Here is a 19,681-nt window from a genome sequence, read left to right on the forward strand (position 1 = left end):
GTTACATAATCACCACCATTAACATCATATACAGGTTGATGATTTTGGATGATTAATATTGTTTTCATAGACAAATTCAATTACGCAATGGTCTGAAAATGGGTTGGGGTCATGAACAACAAAGGATGTAAAGAATGGATAAACGGATTCAGATACATTGACATAATCTACAAGACTACAGCCTCTATGGGCAACAAAAGTATATAAGCCAATGATGTGAAAAAGGCGCCGAAAACTACGATAAATTAAGGCTCGCCGACAAAGCGCATGAACTCGATAAATAAAAGGTATGACAATTCGTGTTGTTAACATTAAGTTAAATATCATGCAATTGAATTCGAACTACTGGTGGGTTTAAGACACTATGGCTTATTGTGATTAATATTCGGGACCTCATATGCACAACGTACTGTTATATATAATCAGTGTCGTACGAAAATGGGCCTTAAGTCATTTCCTATCAGTCTGGCTCCAGATATAACTCTGCATTCGAATATTTTGATGATGAGTCAATATGTCTGCGAATTAAACAACGAAACCCTGCGTGACCTTAAAGCTGACAAGGCAGCTCCTTACCATGCAGAACGTTTGCAGCCGAATTTCACATACAACAAATTTTCGCAAGACTGGTTCATATATATTGTCATACAATGTATATATTTTCCTGACAAAATGCACAAACATGTAAGAGTTTGTAGGCTACAAAAAGAACTATAATCTTTTATGGACACATATTATTATGTCAGAAGTATACATTTATAAAGAAGGCAAAAATTTTAATTACTTATATGGTGTTTGTCTTTGCATACAAAATAATTTGTGTTTAAAAAAAACATTTTAAGAAAAAGTTGACCAATGTAAAACATTTTTAAGAAGGATGATATCATAATTAATTAGTAAATATTATTTCAGACAACGATAACATGAAATGGTTGCCGAGCTATGGGTTTTGGTTGAACTTGTTGCGTAGATTTTAATAAGATTTTATGAAATCTTTGCTATAACATTGCCTCTCGCCACGTACAGAAACTCTCTCGACCGCAAGACAATACTTTTGACCAGTAAGTCTTTTCCTGATAATGAACTGACCGTAAGACGCACTGATTTACATCTCTTAATTAACATCCAATACCGACCTTAAATGTCGTTTTATCACACACATGAAAGCTCCCCTAGGATTTCTTTTTGCACTTATAACGAAGCTAAATTTGTCCTTATTTATGCATAAAACTCACTAATACCATGTTTTTTTTTTATAAATTGTGTATCAGAAAAGGAAATAAATGTACTAGTTTTAGTATTTAAAAGAAAGTTTACAATCTATAATTATTTGGAAATAAATCGTTGTATGCAAATTAATCATTAATTGTAGGCTTGGTTGGGAATGTTTCGCTACACGCATGTACAACTTTGAACGTTTCAAAACAAGAAGTGGGATTTTAGGAGCTCACTGTTGGATCAATGTTGTTATAATTTGCATCTGGAATCAAGAGAGACTTAAGAAGTGTATATTATGTGTCCACACTCTTTATAGGCATGTATTATTTTGTCATTTGTGAACATTTAAAAAGAAAGAAAACATTTAAAATACGCAGATGGTGTTTGTCTTTGCACAAAGAATGTTAATTTAATTTTAAAATAAATCATCGCGATATTAAAAATAACGTACGTTATACATTTTTAATAAGGATAATATCATAATCAATTAGTAAATATAATTTCAGACAACGATAACATTAACATGATAAATAAAAGGATAACGAACGAATGTAAAAGAGGGATGCAGTACTGCTGGAACAACTGGAGTTTCACTTCTTTACATGTTTGCAAAACTGTGTGTTTTTTTCGAACGTGTTCACGTAGAAATATATCAGCTTGTATATAATTTTTTGACACAACATGGCCTAGCGTCACGTACGGAAACTCTCTCGCCCGGCAGACAAGACTTTTGATCAGAAAGTTTTTTTTCCAAATAATGTTCTGACCGTAAGACGCACTGAACATGAAAGATTAACATTCTTAATGAACATCCAATACCGACCTTATATGTCGTTTTATCACGAACTAAGGACATGTAATCCGTGATGTTTTACACATGATTGTTATCCTAGGATTTATTTGTGCACTTAAAACGAAGCTAAATCTGTCCTTATTTGTGTCTGAAACCAAATATTACCGTGTGTTTTTTTATTAACTGTGTATGAGAAAAGCACATAGATGTACTTTGTTTAGTTTAAAAGAAAACACACAATTGATATTTCAGTTCTAAACAAAACAGTACATGTATATGGAAATAAATCATGAATTGCAGACTTGGTTGGGTATGTTTTTTCTACACACGCATGTTCAACGTTGAACATAACACAACAAAAATGGTGATTTTAGTGGCATACTGTTTGCTAATCGATGTCATAATTTTCATCTTGAGCACCAAGAAAGGCTTACGAAGTGTATATTAAATGACATTCATTAACAGATCAAAACGCATTTTTGCTTAAAGTATTTTCTCAAATATATTTATTTACACTTGTAAATATACCATATTTACAAGTGTGCATAACATATAATTTAGAAAAGACTTTAGGAAAAGTGCATTTTGATATTTTAATGAATGTCATTGTATAATGTTATTGTCCTAAGAAACACGATTATGTTATACTAGTCTATGCATTTTATTATATAAGCTTTATGCTTACTAGATAAAGCTTTAGAAGCCAAACGCAATAAAGTAAACATGATTGTTGCATTAGGTCAGATGTTCTTATTGCGGTTTTGACAGCAACAACACAATAATCGAAAACTGTATATGTAATGTGATAAATCTTTGAAATATCCTGCTCAAAGCTGACACAAACTTTTGTTATAGATGACAATAGTGGATATATCGCCATTAGGAAAACTGTCCGCGCGTTATATCGTAAGGCCTGACTAGATGTCAAAACCGCTATGTGGTCGAGTCATTCCTGTTCCCAATAAATACCAATTTGTCTAGCGGTGGTTTGTGTTTGTGTTCTTTGACAGGTTCATTATGCCCACGATACCAATAAAGATATAGGATTCATGGACGCGTCAACTCTTTGAGAGTACAACATACTTCCGTTTTGCATTTCCGAAATGATTTCTTCTTTTTACATTATAATGCTAGAAGCTATAAGAGGAGATCAATTTTGTATCGTGCCTTACGTAGTTGCAATTCTTGTGTAACTTTGCAAGATAAACATTTTAGTGTTCTTATAGGAGTTTAATTAAAATACTGTTATACTTAACTCTTATAACCATCTAATATGCAGTCTTATGGGTAAACATCACTCATTCTGGATCAAGTGGAGTTAAGAATGAATGTCTGCGCTCGCTTTCCGACGATATAAACCAATCCGTGTCAATTTTTAAGTCCACATGCATCGACAATACGTCGTAGATGAGGAAGCGCTTTATACTTAGAAACGCTTTAAGGAAGACTGACTGTCACATCAGTTTGCAAAAGATCAGCTTTTTTCTGGTGTTGATAATTGCTTCTTTTTTCTGACACGTCTCTCGAATTATTATATTATCCCCAAGAGACCAAGACCACAATAAAAATACAGCGTCAAGGCAATATGAGCACAGTAATACTGATTTCTACAATATCAGAATTGATTGTATTTTTTAATACAGCACAGACAATTTGATGTGCATTTACATTTAACAACAGCTTGATGCATTTCAGACGTCTTTTTAGAGTAAAACTTTTTGGTTCGAATTTATATTTAAACGAATGTATATTAGAAAAACAAAAAAAGATGAAACGTAATAAGATCATATTAATTGATATTGAAATGCAATTTATAGGAAGATGTACATATTTATATGAATTAGTATACACAAACTGTTTTCTTCTATTCGTTTTGTACCGGAACGATACCGAATTGGCATTACGTCAAGACTTACTGTGAGTTTTATCTTAACCAGTTGAAACCCCATTCCATAACTTATACGCCATACACTTATGTTCAGGGCAATGATCCAAATAGAAAAAAATATATCGCGCAATACAAACTTTTCTGTCTCATACTTTAAAGTGTTTGTTCTTGCCATACAAAAATACCGTATTCAATAACAAAGCATTTCTCAAGCAGGTAATGCTGAAGATTTTCGTATTATATTTTAATATGTGTGTATTAAAAACTTCTCTGTAGATTGTATTATCAACTGTTAAAAAATTGGTCGTTTTACATTAACTTGAATTCATCTAATGCATATACAACATATAATATCATGTATGAGTCGCGAACTCGCAATTACGAAACAGGAACGCAAGCCACGTGTAGATACATATTTTATTATAGAAAACATTCGCATTCTTGTAAAGTTATAATACAATATAATAAGACAAATATAACTGAATATGCAAATGAAACTTTTTCATAACCTAGGTTATTATGGATATTTATTAAATTCCGATTCATATACGTTACCCTTTCAATTGTAGACATAATATTTTTAACGTAACAGGTATATTGCTGAGGGAAACCGTATTCAGAAAAATAGCAAATTCTTCAATCTGTACATAATGAAACAAACTAAAAATTGTTTATATTTTGGACTCACTGAAGACGTTCAGTGTGTTTAACATGTATCGTAAAGGCATGTGGTCACTTGATACATAAAAGACTATCAGCTAGATAGAATGAAAAAAAGGCACATGATGAAATTTTAATTGCTGCATTATTCTTATATTTAACTTTCGATGCATGATGATGCTATCTTTTTATAATTCTGAGAGTTTAGTACCTGTTGTATTTCACCGTAATTTAATTTTGTATCAACTGGTATGGAACGGTATTTAGGTTAACATAACATCCTTCTTTATGACTGTGTCATGATTCTTGATGGTACTTTCAAACGTTTCATGCTTGATGACACTTACGTCTTGCCTGATGATCAATTTCTATTAACATTCTGCTTAATGGTATCATTCATGTGTACATATGCAACAGTCTTGTTTTTAAATTGCATGATGGGTATGTGTATGTTGGTTAGTGCAGGGAGACTTGTGCAATAGGCGCACTGCATAATGGAATCAAACACTGATCCGTTGAATAAATTAACGCGATGGCAAGATGTGAGTTTCACTCAAGCACAAAGCAACATACAATCATGCATTATACCATGATGTCAATTGACAGTCGTTCTAAAATGCTACGGACGACTACGGAAATTTACGGCGTATAACGGAAATTTTATGTTATAGCATGAGTTGCGCCCCTTTGTGCGATATTTGCTACTGAACCGAAATTAACCGCGTGTTTGTAGACGTAACTTTTTTTCTGCGTAACTGTATAAGTCAGCTTTTATACCTTACCTGACGTTTGCACGTGTCAAATAAAATTCAAATAAAATTTCCCGAGGCTAGATACGAATGAATCTACTTTTGCACTTAATTGATTGTAAACAATGACAGTTGAAATCCGTGCGTGGGAATTTTCCTGGTAACCAAGAGCGACGTCAACGTTCATGAAGCCTTTCATTCATAAATTTATATGCGTCGGCTGTCAAAACCAGCATCACCAACACATCAGCTCCGTTATGTCCTGAATAAAATACATGTATATTTTCTTGAGTATCAACTGCAACTTAGAAATATCAAAAACTATGGAAGGGTATTTAGGTAAAAATTACATCATTCGCGGTGAATATTTACATTATGACTGATGCGTATTCTAATTTGCTTTATGACAATGCCAACATGCCTGTTGTCTATTCGTTTATACTTGATGATTGCTGCAACATTACATCATTCATGATGAATATTTACATTGTGCGTGATGTTTATTCTAACATGCTTCATGACAGTTCCAACATGCTTGTTCTCTATCGGTTATACTTGATGATTGTTGCAACATGCTTGGTGACAATCCAATGTTTGTGTGTTGATTATTCCTGAAACCAGTCATAATCGGTTTTGCCACTAAGCGTCATTAACAACGGCAGTTAGCAACAGGCAGTAAGCAGAATGCAACTAAGCAGAATGCAAGTTACTAAATTATGACAACAGGTGGCGCGAGTTTATTTTCCGTATGTGGAATATTTTTTTTCCGGAAAAATGCGAAAACATCCGAATCATTTTGACTAGTAAACTCAATAAGCTGAATTAGTTCCCTTTTTTATATAATCACCATTAAAATATATACATTTATTATTGCAATGAAGACCAGTAGGCCTACACAATGAATTGACTGCCGTGAATGGCTGTTCAAACGATGCACCCCGTTTTCGGATGGTTTCGAGTTGGATACCTTGTTATATATAAAACGATAGTGAATTTTTTTTATAGAAAAGTTGATTTTTCGTTATAATATTATTATTTATCATTCAAAAAGATGTTTTCACTAATTCTGATCATAGCCACACGCTAACCACCTGTGTGTCCAGCGCGTGTGCCGGGAGAACAGGGCTTAATGTATTTTTTTGTTAAGCTCTATAATATTTATATCCAATCTGTATGAACAAATTTCGGTGAACATTAATCCGGGGTTTATTTTTGAAAATATTGAGGCATTCATTAATTGTGGATCTAAAACGGGGCATTAATCCGCATTAAAAAAACACCGTGCATATTGCATATCAGATCGGACACATGAAATTATTTCGAAAGAAAGCAATAAGAGTTTCAATTCTACAGGAGTAAGTCTCGCTGCGCACGATTACGCTCTTACTGCTCGTATATATTTGACTCTTATGATACTTGGCAAATACCTAGTGTTTTTTTGCTTAATCTAAATTGTGTAATGCATCTATATGTACTTAAAGCAGCATGACCAACAGCTCTTTCATATGTGAAAGAGATTGACACGAAATACCTACCCATCTATAATAAAGTTTATATGTGCACTTCAATATTATAGTTTTTATAGCATTTTATGTGGTGCAATATAAAAGTACTCTAGTAAATTTGAAATTATGTAATGGATTTCCTCTCAACATACATGCAGAGTTCCAGATAATTTTTTCAGCAAAATCTTGGTTTACACTCTATAAAAAAATTCAGCCTTAATTTAGTCTATTATTAATTCCTGTTTTCAGTTAAGTATAATTTTTGGCACATTTAGGTTTATAGTCTAAGAAGAGCTCATGACAATTGCCGGGTTACAGCAGACTTTTTGCGGTAAAAGGACAAGATAATGGAAAACGTTCGGCTTTTCGACTGTTTTAAAGATGGTCTGTTATTCATAATAACCTTAAAATGCTGTTGATTTCATAATTGAAATGAGGGCCTAGACGAGTGGGAACTCATTGATATAATGTTTACATTATATGCATTGATATTGAGTTTTACGCATGATCACAAATTTTGAATTCTTATTTTATTTTTCCAATGTGTAACCGTAAGCTCAGAATTTAAGTCTACCTTTTTACTAAATTTAATTAATTTTTTACGACTTTAAGCGTCTTATCTGGAGCTCTGCATACATGCATTTGTAGCATATATTGAAATATATCCATAGAATTTCTTTGGTTATTGAAGGTAAATTACTGTACAAAAATTATGGTTAGTCATTAACCAAAAAAATTTACGTCTACAAACACGCGGTTAATTTCGGTTCAATAGCAAATATCTTACAAAGGGGCGCACTTCTCATATAACATAAAATTTCCGTTATACGCCGTAAATTTCCGTAGTCGTCCGAAGCATTTCGGAACGACTGTCAATTAACGTCATTGTATCATGCACGATTGTATGTTGCTTTGTGCTTGGGTGAAACTTACATCTTGCCATCGCGTTAATTTATTCAACGCATCAAAATTTGATTCCATTATGCACTGCGCCTATTGCACAAGTCTCTCTGCGCAAACCAACATACAAATATGCAGCATGCAATTAACGAACAAGAATGTTGCATCTGTATTGTAAATGCATGATACCATTAAGCAGAATGTAAATAGACATTGGACATCAGGCAAGATGTTAGTGTCATCAAGCATGAAAATGTGTCTACATACAAATTGAAAGTAACATCAAGAATCATGACACAGTCACAAATAAGGATGTAATTTTTACCTAAATACCCTTCCATAAAAACATTCACGGCAGTCAATTTCATGTGTAGACCTACTGGTCTTAATGGCAATAATAAACGTATTTAGTTTAGTGGAGATTATAACACAAAGGGAACTAATTCAGCTTATTCAGTTTAAGGTCAAAATGGTTCGGATGTGTTCTCTTATTTCCGAAAAGTACTGTATTCAACTTACGGAAAATAAACGTGCGCCACCTGTTGTCATAATTTGGCAACTTGCATTCTGCTTAGTTGCATTCTGCTTACTGCCTGTTGCTAACTGCCGTTGTTAATGACGCTTAGTGGCAAAACCAATTATGACTGGTTTCAGGAATAATGAACACACAAACATTGGATAGTCACCAAGCATGTTGCAACAATCATCAAGTATAACCGAAAAGACAACAAGCATGTTGGAATTGTCATGAAGCATATTAGAATAAACATCAGAGATAATGTAAATATTCACCATGAATGATGTAATGTTGCAACAATCATTAAGTATAAACGAATAGACAACAAGCATGTTGGAATTGTCATGAAGCATATTAGAATAAACATCAGTCATAATGTAAATATTCACCACGAATGATGTAATTTTTACCTAAATACCGTTCCATTAACTGGTCTCACGACTTTAAATATCGTGGTATTTTCAGAAGCTCTCTTCTTTCCGCAACTGCATTTGCAGTTAAAGTTTGTAATTTTTGAATACAATAATACTGTACTTGATGTAAATGTCAACATTACTGTATAGCTGTTTCATTAATTTAGTTTTCTTAAAACGTCGTTTATTTGTTAATATATTTTTTTACTGTTACGTTTAAAGGTGTAGACAAATTCTCCACCATTATTTGCATTATTTTTTCTGCATCCTCTTAACTATGCTACCTTGCTTTTTACGCTTACTAATAAGATCTAGCTTTTTGTTAGAAACACTTCTGTCCAGCTAAAAGTAATTAATGATGTTTAATTCCATAAATATATCAAGATAATATCACAAGCGTAATCATGCGTTTTTGTGAAAATATGTTACTGTTCAATCCTTAATAACTACGATTGAATAATATTTCTGATGTATGTTTATAATATTGTCTTATCGTAACTTCATTTGTATAAAAGGCATTCGTCTAAGAAACCTTTGTAATATAAAGAACAATGAAACTCTAGGAACAAAATCTGGAGAGCAAGTCTTGTTTTACAAACTACTATTACAACTGAACACGAATTATACCTAAACAATGATCAAAACTGAGAGAACCGCCATGGAACGGTCAATAAAAATAAATTTAACCACTTTGGGTTTATCCTATAAATGGTGATCTTTGGAAAACAGCAACACTTAAACGTCTATAAAGGGTGATACAACGTTTTATATGAAATGTGCGCCCTCTTACCTTTTCAAATACTCTTTATAAAATTGTTTCTGAAGTATAGCTAATATATTTTAATTATTGACAGGTTAATTCATTATGACCACACTGGTTTCATTGAAGGGAGATACATGTACACAGGAAACAATACAAGTTAATTGATGACATTATGCACTATACTGAAGAAAAAAAATAATAACCCGAGTTTACTTCTCTTACATACTTTGTTTTCCCTATTGAAAGAGGCTGCAGCCAAGCAGATCCCCTATTAACTTCATGCCAAGTAATAAAGGAGCTTCGAAATACATACAATATGAATGTAATAACTTAAGAACAATATCAATGCCAAAAATGATTCACAATCCTTTTACAGTAAATGAGAATTGTTTAAAACGATTGTAGAACAAGCGTGGAATATATATTCAATGATAATTGTAGTTCTTAACAGTTATGTACAAATACTATTTTTCAACTCAAAGAAACAATATGAAATCTAAATAGAAATTATATGCAGGACCTTTGTGTATCACATCATAATTATATGCATCTACTTTGTTTTTCAATGCCCTTTTCATCTGAATATGCATACACGTTTTGCTTATTACAATTTATACAAACTTTTAATATATATACATTCTGAAAAATGTTCGTTTTACATTCTTCTTTATAAATAATTCTTGAATGTGTTTTCTAACACACACAATAAAATGCAACTGAGTTATACTAACAGTGTCACCCTGATATATATATATTAAGCCCTCTTTTCAGTTTGTATCAAGTTTTTAAACTTTAAAAGTCTGTTGTCCGGAAGGATTGTTATCGAATTAGCTTGTTACGATTTATTATGTCAGCTCCAAGAAAGACATAATACTTCATGCAACTACTGTTAATCAACAAAAGTAATATTTCCACAGTTAAGAGTATACTATATACAGGAAATGTGTATGTTTTTGTATAATAGTTAAATTAAAAAAGCAAACACACGTACCAAAACGTCATGCATTAGCTTTAAATTCTGTGTTTTATCTTTAAGACAGTCTTTCTTGTATGGTAAAGGTACGACCTTTTTTCCACAGTACTATGCCCGTTACTTTATATTTCATTGTATTTTATAGATTACGTATGACATAAGGTCTGTTACATATGAATTTGTATATGTATTTCTTGTGTTTCTGAAAAAACCTTCAAAGTTCTTGCTTATTAATAAAACTTCAATTATCGTCGTTTGCACTAACGTATTAATTGCCGTTTCCTTTAATTATAGCCATATATTTTAACAAATGTATTTTATAGGTTAACATGGATAAAAGTAAGAGATTGTTGGACGTCTTACCAACATGTTTTATATTCCTTAAGTATAAAGAGTGATTTGTATCGTGTGCGTTTGTTAAATATTTCACTGTTTTCAAAGTATTGCCGTCATAGCACGGCGGCCATTTTACATACTCACAACTTCTTGGGTTGGCTGGTTTACCGATACTGAGTAAAAATATTAATATCTGAGTACAGCTTGTGCACTTAAGAATTGTATTAACTATAATTGCCATGGTTTTGTATGATGCGTTAACATGTAATCCAAACCAATCAAATACCGCGCTTTCAAGCGATGATTAAATTTATATGTGGACAGAATAAAACATGTCATCAATTCAATCCATTTTGTTATCTTTATCAGAACAACAACAACAATGTGTAACCGGACGCAGGTTACTTTATTTTTAAGAACAAGAAGATTGTTTACAAATAATGAAATAAACTAAACATTGTTTGTAAGTGAAGTGTCTTTTGAATCGTTTCTTGGCAGACACAAACGTATCAACCGATCACAATCTGTTAATACATTTCAGACATTTATTTTTATTATTATGCTTAAAATCAAATGGACCTTTTAAATCTCATAGTATAAACATGTACTAATTTCCAACAATTGCAAACGTAAAATGAGACAATTATTTGCTATTTCTTGAATACCTAATGATACAATAAGAAATGTCTGCAGTGAAATAAAGGCAGTGAAAATAAACAAATTGTTATTTTCACCGGTGAAAATAACACATTTCGGAAGTACTTTTTCTATTTTTAGATTATCAATATCAGATTTAATTCAAGATTTAGATATATTTTTTATGATCATGAGTGAATTAAAAACGATATTCCATCGAATCCAACAAATCTTCTCTTTATTTTTGCTTTTTTCACCGTTTATTCACATTGTAAAAGAGTTCAACCGGAAAATTTCGCTGGTATAATGACGTCATTTTGTTTATTGAAATGTATCGAGGAACGCCATGGGAGAAAGGGTAACTTTTCAGCGAAAGGAAAACAGCTGTTAATTATTTTCTTAAAAAAGGGGCATAAAAGAGACAGAAAATTTGTTCAGGTCAGTGTAAGATCGTTTGTTATTTCACTCGTGATCATAGAAACATAATATTTTCACTCGTGGCTGCGTGAATTAACAAACGATCTTACACTGACATGAACAAATATCCTCTATACATTACACGTTTTTGTATATTCGATGTGTCCTTAAAACTGCAACGAATGTTCAGTACTGGATATTTTCTATGATCACTCGTGAAATAACAAACGAACTTACACTTACATGAACAAATAGCCTCTATATATTACACGTTTTTGTGTATTCGGTGTGTCCGCAAAACTGCCACGAATGTTCAGTACTGAAACCTATATATTATTATTGTTATATATATATTATATAAGTTCCAGTATTAAAGATATATATAAAGTCGTTCTCTGTGAAAAGGGAGTTTAATGCATGTGCGTATAGTGTTGTCATAGTTTAGCCTGTGCAGTCTGCACAGTCTTATCAGCGATGACAACTTCCTTTTTTATGATAATTTTCGTTTTAAGAAAGTCTCTTCTTAGAACACATCCAGTTTCGGCGGAAAGTTTCGTCCCAGATTTACCTGTGCACACTGCACAGGCTAATCTGGGACGACACTTGAAAAACTCGCAGTAAACCCCATTTTTACAGAGCGCGGTTCATATCGGTGTAAGATTAATGCAAACGACAACGTATGTATCGCAAAGCTTCCTGTTTCATTCCCCGGAGAGCTAATCGTGACAGGCCTGTCAAATACTTGTCAGAAATGTAAGACAGGCGCCTGGTTAAACTTATGCTGAACTTACAAAAAAGGAAGCAAGAATGAAGTGTGATATTTGCCTATCTAAAGAGATAAATAAAACAATTTGGTCAATATACAGGGAACAAAGTTAAAACTAAACAAATAAAGCTTATGAGTCATAAATATGAGAAAAACCTTCATAAAGTCCACAATCCGACATTGAAGATTTTAAATGCATTACTATACCCGGAGTGTTATATAAATGGTTTAACTTTAGTGACAAAAAGAGAACGCTAAAATAAGGTGCAACCTTATTTTAACGAATAATAAAAGTAGTTTAGGATTCAACTCGAAGTTGATTTTCAGGCAGCAACCAAAAAGAGACCATTTCAATAAAATAATGAATGTAAGTAACGTTTGTATGCACAGTAAGAGGTTTTTAACCTTAATCATTAAAAAGAATAGCTTTGAAGAGCTTTAAAACACGAACCAATTGCAATTACTTGTTTGAGAAATATACGCACTTCACCGAAATACATTTAGACTCGCGATTTTACGTACTCGCGGCGCATTTCAATGCTGCAGAAAAACTATCTTACTCTTTTTCTGTTTGATTACCATTTTATTATGCAATGGCAAGTTGTTAATCAGAGACGAACACTTCCAATTTAATGGGTAACGATACAATATTGTGTTTTAAGGACACAAAAAGACTAGCGGACATGAATTTTTAACTGCTTATGTTTCTGGAGATCCATTATTTTAGAAAATTAGGACTAAGGCCCATGAATTTCAGCGTCCATTTATGTTCATGAAAGTAACTTTCGATTAGCATATGATTTGTTAACAGTCTTGTGTAAGTACATCATTTATTATTCTGGATACAGTATATTTTTTACCCTGGTGTTAAACATAGAACTTGTTATGTACAATAATACGAATTCTAACGTTTGTAGCTCGAATTGTTGTGTTATTACTAACATTTGTATCTGTTCAGATTATATTATTATGTATTCACTCATATCCAATTCAAAAGTTCTAAAACAGTAAGATTATGTTTATTTCCCGTTTACAAAGTAATCATTTGCTACACGTTTCAGTTACAGTATAAGCAATATAAACAAAGAATGATGGAGATGTAAACCAGCAGGGTTTGTTGTATTAAAAAATTCACGAAGACCTTTATTGTTTACAAAGCGATTAGAAAGTGTAAACGTATCTAAGATAAATAATTCCCGCAAAACCAATCATTAATTGGACATGTGGCAGGGTTCGCTTCAAGTATGAAGAGTGTGCAAATGCAACAAATGCAAACACGAGCTATACTGAATGTTCGCACATTAAATTAAAGCCGCAAAAGTACCTCAAAAATAGAATTTAAAATCAAACCTTCGGTACATTGTCGCATATTTAAATCTCGGTGTTTCATGATAAACGGTTGAACTATAAGTCATACTCGAAATCAATACGCAGTACTGCTAGCAAAACTTTTAAAAGTAACAAGTCTAACTAACTTCCTGACATTTGGAAGTTGGACACATTTTTAAACGCAACCTATAAATGACGATTAAGCATTTGTTTTTGAAAAATGTATATTAACAGCCATTGGAAGAGTTGATAGTTAGCAATTCAATAATCCATACAGACAACTAGACCTCGTATTTAACACGGTATTGTTCAAAAGTTGACACAAGTGTGAATCATTTTTGTCAGAAACCTTTGAGAGTGAATGGGAAAATTCTGAAAATACTTGACACAATGTATTTATATCAAATACTGGTTCGAATATAAAACTTGTTAGAAGACGAAATGTTAATTAAGATCAAATTGTTATTAAATTGGATTAAGCACTTTATTGATTTTGAAAAATGTTTAACAATACAATAATGTAGATAACAAGTATAATCTATTTAGAAAATCCCTCATTAGAAACATATTTTAAGTTGGTATTGAAAGCGATAAAATATGGTAGTTTTAATATCACAAGTGGTCTAGAATTGAGCATTTGTACACATTAATTTCAAATAAGCTACCACTTACATAAGTATACTTACTTAACTATTTCAATCAAGAAAAAATACTTTATAGTGTTTCCTATAGCGCACAGGAAGTTTGAAAACAAATAATTTAGAAAATATTTCCAGACTGAGTCCTTCATTTCAAACCACATTCAGCCATAGCACTTCAGTGATTTAAAAGTAAAATTTGCAAACAACAAATACAAATCTTTTTGGGGAATCAATAAATAGACATTTGTGTTAAATGTTGTATTGTGAAAATGTAAGCATTAATTTAAGGCATAGCGAAGCTCCAGAAAAAATGTTAAATGACAAAACAATTTGTGTTACCATAAGCAAATATGTTCAGACACAGGGCGAAAACATCACAGATAACTGATCAAATTACTATATCAGAGCTTCATAGTTGCACTACATTAATTTGAGTCTATCAAATATATACCTAGGCGGGATTTTCTTTTTATTAGTAAGTATATAAGGTAAATGAATGAGTAACATGCATAGCATTCACATATAAGTTTATTAATTGTACACTAAAAATTATTCCAGAATTTCAAAATGTCTTAATACGGAAATCGCAAAAAAATCTTAGTTTGTAATATTCCGATAGTTTTCGTCATATAAACATATATCGAAAGTTCAATCATTTTGTAGATTGAAGTTGTATATATATATATATATATATATATATATATATATATATATATATATTGGAACTTACATGTAATTACATTTGGAGGGCACATTTGTGTTCTTTCTCACATAGAAACAATGATACATGTCCGTTGTTTTAATGATTGGCACGTTTAGCATTTTGTTTGTTGGCAAATTATTAAGGGCATCTTTGCTAATTTTATTTAAAAATTACATTTGTATGTAATGTTTCTTATACATAAACGCATGATATAAATAATCCGGTATCACTTTGCGTATTAAAGAAATCACAACAAAAATATCCCTATCCATTATGAGTAGCGTGTCCTTTTTCTTACAAAACGTTAAGAGAAAAGAACAATAAGCGAAACCCGTGAGAGAATACAATATAAGGCAATTAAATATTATATTTCAACTCATAAAATGTTTAGCTAATGGTGTTTATATTCTGTAATGACAACTTTTGCTGACAAATCATTTATGAAAGTTCATACATTTTCTATAATCAATCGTCTAGTTTTAACCAGTCTAAGCGCATCAAAACCGCAGCTATCTGAGGTACGATTGTAGCGATATTATTCGAAAAAAGAAAAGAACATTTGATGTGCTGATGTCAACCTTAAATAACGCTTAACACATTGATGTTGTGGCATATTATGAAGAAGTATCAACGATGTCGCACCTCATAAGTGATCATTTAAAATGCATTTCAAATATAAACACATTCGCTAATTTATATTTGTTAAAACTGTCACATACTATAACAGCAACAACATCAGCCATATTTATATATGTATAGCACAACATTTAAAAGACTGTGTGTATGTCGAAAAAATATAGTTTGTAAGAAGATTATGTTTAATTAAAAGCATAATAACATCTAGCAAAATTATATGAATAAATGTGAAAATAGACTTACGAATAAGCTTTGAAGCACACTTTTATTATGTCCATTTCACATGATTTTATTAATGTCTCATTAAAAATATTCTCATGTTAACTAAAATATTCTCCTTTCATATGTTCGTCACACTTTGATACTGATATTTTTCTATTAAAATCTGTTGTAAAAATATCAATATATATCGCGATCTGAAACGAAATTGCAACATTAAATCGCTGTATCAATTGAAGTCAAATCGATATACAATACCCTTAGAGATAATCTATTTCACTACATACTGCCCATACAAAATGACAATAACCCGAGCCGCACTAGCTCTTAGCGGTTGTATTGGATTTTAGCATTAAAATCCCTACATTATGTATGCGCTCTTTGTGTATAACGATGATCTATGTTCTTTCGTTGAGCTGGATCAACATGGATAAGTCCATAGGGAATTTAGAAGGAAAGTGAAAATACTTTGCTTTCGGTTATCTACGAGCGATGAGAAAAAGGTCTGGAATACATGTATTCAATTACCTATGTGGTTTGTTGTTTGTATTTCTAAATAAAAACAAACTATTGGTCGAATTATTGTCAAATTTGAACTGAATGTGTATTAATATATTGCTTTTATGCCTAAACATTTTCATCGAAAAAGAATTGGAAGAAACAGAGCTACAGTAAAACAACAACTTATTAAATCTGATTCAAAGATGTCAGAAGATTTCCTAAACGTTTAACCTTTGCAACGATATAAATATATTGACGATGCTCGTTTCTTCGCTATAGTTGCATGACAACTTGTGTGTGTGTTTCATTGATGTCTTCCGAATTCCTTTTGAACATCATACGTGCTTTTGTATTGAAATATGCCAATGGAGTCACATTCTTTTAATAAAATAGTAAATAATTTATAATTTTTGGAACGGAAACAACAAAGCGTTAGAAAGCGCATAAAGATACAGAGATATAATAAATTATATTATTGAGCCGAACGATGTTTTGTCAAATGCGATCCAGCCATTAATACATTTTGAAAGTTTGTTCAATAAATAAAGTGCGTTTACATAGAGTGTATACTGTTAGAAACAGTATACAGTTATATCATGCTGAGTAATTAAAATTTAAGCTAACCATGTTCTTTTAAATTTAAATGACTATTTAACGACGATGCAAGCCTTAAATAATGTTCAAGAAATAAATGTTTTTAAAGATAAGAACATTTTGTTTTCGTTTAAAGAAATATTTTTTTGAGTTATAAGATGATTTTTAATTGAGGGCATACTAACAACTAGCAAAATTCCGCAAGTAAACTGCGGAACACGACTTACGAATCAGCGTCTTCTTTAGATCCTTTTCACAATATTTTATTCTTTCTGTTCTAATAAACACTGTCGTGCAAGTAATAGACTAATCTAGTAAAGTTAACAATGTTATTTGTTATGAAATAACTTTACAATGTCATACACACATTACTACGCTTTCTATTTTAATATGCAAGTTTAACCGTAATATTGATATATTGCCATTAAAAGCCAATATATAAACGCATATCACAACTTTGCTCATCTCCAGAGATCAGTATTTTAGCACGCGCTTATAATGTACAAATCGATACACAATATCATTAAAGATAAACAACTTCAATCTACACCGCACAAACTAAGCGACAATAACTGGTATCGCAATAGCTTCTGGCGGTTGTAATGGTTGTCACAAGTTTCACTAGTTGAGTTTATTTCCAGTGCATCCATAAAATTAACATATGAGCTGCAAAATAAACACACAAAACAGCGCTTATATTTATTAAGAGGCTTCATAGTTTCCAGCAAAAACAACAGTTCTCAACAGTTACTTCCTGCAAATTTTAAATAATGATGCCTAAAATCAGAAACATTACTCTCATAATAGTTTTTCTCAGTCTGCAATTAAACAGAGACCGTGCATCATGTGAATTCAAGACTAAAGCAAAGAATCTAAGTCTCTCTTTCCCTATTATTGACCATGGAGTGTTTGGAAAGATAAAAAACACCACAGTTCATAATAATTACGATATTGAAACCAATCACTCGGCTCTGCATGACATACCTGGTACCACCTCCATTTATTATTGGCTAAGACATGTCCGCCTCACAACATCGCTTACTCATGTGAAAGTCCAACGTAGATGCCTTATTGTGTTAACACTACTGACCAGTGGCATTGAACCAAACCCGGGCCCAGATCCAAGTTTACCTGATCAAAGCCAACACTTTCCATGTGGCGTATGCTCGGAAGAAGTCGAGGACTTCGCAGCAAGAGCCCTAGCTTGTGATAAATGTAATAGATGGCTACACAAATCATGCCTGGGAATGCTCACAGCAGAGTATGATATTCTGGTGGATGACTCCTTCACACCATGGTACTGCCCAGACTGTGGAACACCACATCAATCAACAATTGTTTACAATGCTCCAGAAAGCAGCAGCCTAGGTAGTATCTACTCAGATGTCAGTGAAGGAGAGCCAAGTACACCTTATAGCCTTCAAAGTTCATCCAACTGCTCCGGCTCCATAGATTCGAGCATCCACTCACTTGGAAGCCCCGCAGCGCAGTCTTCACCTAAACCAGTTGTAACTCCTAAACAGAAATTACCTTGCATACAGAACCTTCGAATTCTCAACATCAACTTTCAAAGCATCAGAACAAAGGGGAGAAACATCGACCTACTGATAGAATCAACTAAGCCAGACATAATAATCGGCACAGAGACATGGTTACCTAATGAAATCCAATCGACCTACTTCTTTAACCCAGCACTAGGCTTCAATATATATCGAAGAGATAGACCAAACGACCCTCATGGTGGGGTGTTGTTTGCAGTGAAAAATGACATAGAAGTTTTAGGCATTCAGCGTGATAATACACTTGAACTTATAGTGCGCAGCATCAAAGTAGGGCAAAAGAAAATGGTCCTGGCAGCATTTTACAGACCCCAAACCAAGTTGACGCAGAATACCCACAAACAGTTTCTCAGACATTCTACAACCTGAAACAGACATTTAAGAAAGTCATATTCGTTATCGCGGGGGATTTCAACTTACCTGATATAAACTGGAAAAGTAACACTGTGACCAACAATAACTATGCCCACCGGGTTAGTGAAACATTTCTTAACATAGCTATGGACCTTAGCTTGGAACAAGTTGTAAACTTCCCTACACGCCCACAAAATACACTTGACCTCGTGTTTATGTCGCACCCTAACTTTAAAATACGATGCAAACCCTTACCACCAAAAGGATCTAAGAGTGACCATGACATTGTACTACTAGACACTGGCTACAAGCCATTTAGAGCAAGATTACCAAGACCAAGGATTTTTCTTTGGAAGAAAGCCGACATACACGGCTTCAAACAACATCTCCAGGCGTTCTCTTCCACATTCTTTGATTCAAAAACGGGTTCTATTGAAAATGAATGGACCAAATTCAAATCCGCAATAACATCAACAGTCGAAAAAATTGTTCCCTCCAAAATGTCAAGCACACGCCAAACACACCCTTGGGTTGACACAGACCGCCTAACAAGAAAGAAACAGCGAGCACACTGGAAAGCCAAGACAACAGGGAAAGATAGGGATTGGAAA

The 19,681-nt window shown here is 32.7% G+C and overlaps 1 protein-coding gene across 2 annotated transcripts in view; it reads right to left on the reverse strand.

Moving 5' to 3' along the window:
- The window catches only part of LOC127832024 (neprilysin-4-like), a 73,386-nt gene extending 55,714 nt beyond the window's left edge, over positions 1-17,672 (reverse strand). Inside the window, exon 1 of one of the 2 annotated variants that reach the window (XM_052357161.1) lies at positions 17,385-17,672. The gene's annotated coding sequence lies outside the window, so the exon portion shown is untranslated. Of the gene's footprint in view, positions 1-16,086; positions 16,265-17,384 lie in introns of those variants that run through there. The other variant, XM_052357160.1, reaches the window with a different exon arrangement.
- Positions 17,673-19,681: the final 2,009 nt, after the last annotated feature.

The sequence above is a fragment of the Dreissena polymorpha genome, chromosome 5, assembly GCF_020536995.1.
Source record: "Dreissena polymorpha isolate Duluth1 chromosome 5, UMN_Dpol_1.0, whole genome shotgun sequence".
Lineage (NCBI taxonomy): Eukaryota > Metazoa > Mollusca > Bivalvia > Myida > Dreissenidae > Dreissena > Dreissena polymorpha.